The sequence below is a fragment of the Populus euphratica genome, unplaced genomic scaffold (genome assembly GCF_000495115.2).
Source record: "Populus euphratica unplaced genomic scaffold, PopEup_1.0 scaffold1060.1, whole genome shotgun sequence".
NCBI classification, from domain to species: domain Eukaryota; kingdom Viridiplantae; phylum Streptophyta; class Magnoliopsida; order Malpighiales; family Salicaceae; genus Populus; species Populus euphratica.
In genome coordinates this window covers 8,235-10,512 of record NW_011500920.1, presented here as the reverse complement: position 1 = coordinate 10,512, position 2,278 = coordinate 8,235, and the positions used below count along the sequence as shown (strand labels likewise).

The 2,278-nt window shown below is 32.0% G+C and overlaps 1 long non-coding RNA gene across 1 annotated transcript; it reads left to right on the top strand.

Annotated features, from left to right (window-relative positions):
* Positions 1-1,194: 1,194 nt before the first annotated feature.
* Positions 1,195-1,918, top strand: LOC105116821 (uncharacterized). The gene is made up of 2 exons (XR_840606.1): positions 1,195-1,360; positions 1,563-1,918. It is a non-coding gene; the product is annotated as an uncharacterized LOC105116821 (long non-coding RNA).
* The last annotated feature ends 360 nt before the right edge of the window (positions 1,919-2,278 follow it).

Here is a 2,278-nt window from a genome sequence, read left to right as displayed (position 1 = left end):
TGATTGAATTTGGTTTTACTAGTTAGGTCAACGAGTCTCTTAGTTTTAAGGACCAACATAGACCTAGTATAGCTTTTTGTTTACCTAAAAAAGAAATCATCTAGTTACGAGATTCCTAATTCAAAGCCCGATGTTAACTCGACTAACACTATTGACAATAAACTACTCTCAAATAAGCTAAATGATGTGTGCAAAATAAATTTAGAGAAAATGGCTAAAATAACATTTGTTTGAAATAATATGATAACAATGATTTTTTTATCTTTCTTTAGACATAATTAGCCTCTTACTTGAATCTCTAGTACCAATGAATACTTTAGGGTTCTTAGTTTTTTTAAACAGATGGGTAGTGACTCCTGACACTACTAAAAGGTTGTTGTCTTCTCCCAAGTGCAGGAGTGTCGAAGTAATAAATAACCCGGCAAGACCGGGTCGAACCACAGGAAGGTTAATTGTATAAATTATAGATGACAATAATACAACAACAATAACAATAATAATAACAACAACAACAACAACAACAATAATAATAATAACAATAATTACAATAATAATAATAATAGTAGTAGTAATAGTAATAATAATAATAATAGTAATAATAGTAGTAGTAATAGTGATAATAATAATAATAGTAATAATAATAATAGAAGAAGAAGAAAAAGAAGAAGTTGATAAGAACTTTGAGATGAAAGATTTACGTAAGGATTAAACAACGATAATAACAAATGTCAAGGTTAGAGGATCCACTAATGGTATGTCAAACAAGTATAGTATAAACTCTTATTATTCAATTGGAAACCACACACAAAGGAGGTTCCAATCAGATTATATATTGTTAACATGATTACATTAGTCATCTTATTCGATTAATGCTAATACTTATAAATCTCGTCAATCATTCATGATTATCACTTATGTTAACAACAAATCAAGTTCCTTTCATAGCTCAGGTGTCGGTTATACCATATAGTATGGGCTATGAAAGTGCCAAGCATTTGTTGTACCAAGTGTTATACAACATAAATCAAGATTAGTCATTTAACAAGCAAAGTATTAAAGAGTGAACAAGATAACAAATACAATACATGTTAGTATCAAACATTAAAGTCCATATTAAGTTTACACTATACTTATTCTTACACCATTAGTGTAACCTTAATATGGACTTTAATGTTTGTGCCTGCTGCATTAGTTTCACATAAATATAAAGTTTGTGGCTGTTGAGTGCATATTGTCCTATTTTGAACTTATTTGCTTTACATGCTGGCAGGGTGCTTGCAGATGGACATATCCCATGGGCATGTGAGGCCTTCACAAGATTGCATGGACACGACCTTTTCCTAGCCCTAGCTCTGATGTGGTAACTCGCCGACTAATTTTAATTTTAAATGTCATAATATTCCACTATAGTTGTTTCTTTTCTTCTTGTTCAGTTTCTGCTCTTATTTGTACTTGCAAGTAGATCATGTTGTTTTTAGAGCGCTTGGGGACATTTTCTCATGTTTCATTGTCCTTCAGAGTCAACAATTTTAAATAATCACTTGTTCTCATGGGATTGGCAGGTGTTGGAGATTATTTATGATCAAACTGTGGAATCATGGTCTACTTGATGCACGAACGATGAACTTGTGTAATATGATTCTCGAACAATACCAAAAGCAGGACTTGGATCCTATGAAAAACTAGAAACACGTGGTGTTTTTTGCGTGGACAAGGAGGAATAAAATTTGCTTTCCCATCTATTAATTTGTTCTTGCATTTAATTGTGGGGCACAATTGCATACCTTGCCTTTTTTCTCTGTTATTTTGTATAATGTTCCTGTTGATCAACTTAGAGGGTGTTTGGGAGGGTGGTGGCTTGTGTGATTTCTCCCAAACTCCCTCTTATCAATGTTTAATTTAAAAATTGAACTGGGGTGGCCAACTATATGAAAGAAAGAAAAATAAATAAACAAAATAAGAACATAAAAAAGATAAAACATAACTAAGTAAATGAAAGGAAATGAAAAGCATAAATTTGATATTAATGAAAGCAAAGCATAAACAATACAAAAAATACCTAAATGCATGGCAAATGCCTCCTTTTATAGGCCAAAATTGGGAACTATTGATTTGATGACTAATTGATGAGTGGGTGACCAACTCTTGACTTGATGACAATTCTTATCTTCTCTTGTCTGCCCAAAACGTCATTGATAACGTCAAAATTAGAGCCACTAAAAACATGAAAGTTGTAGGCAATTGTCTCAGCTTTGTTGTGTTAAAAATTCAGCTCATT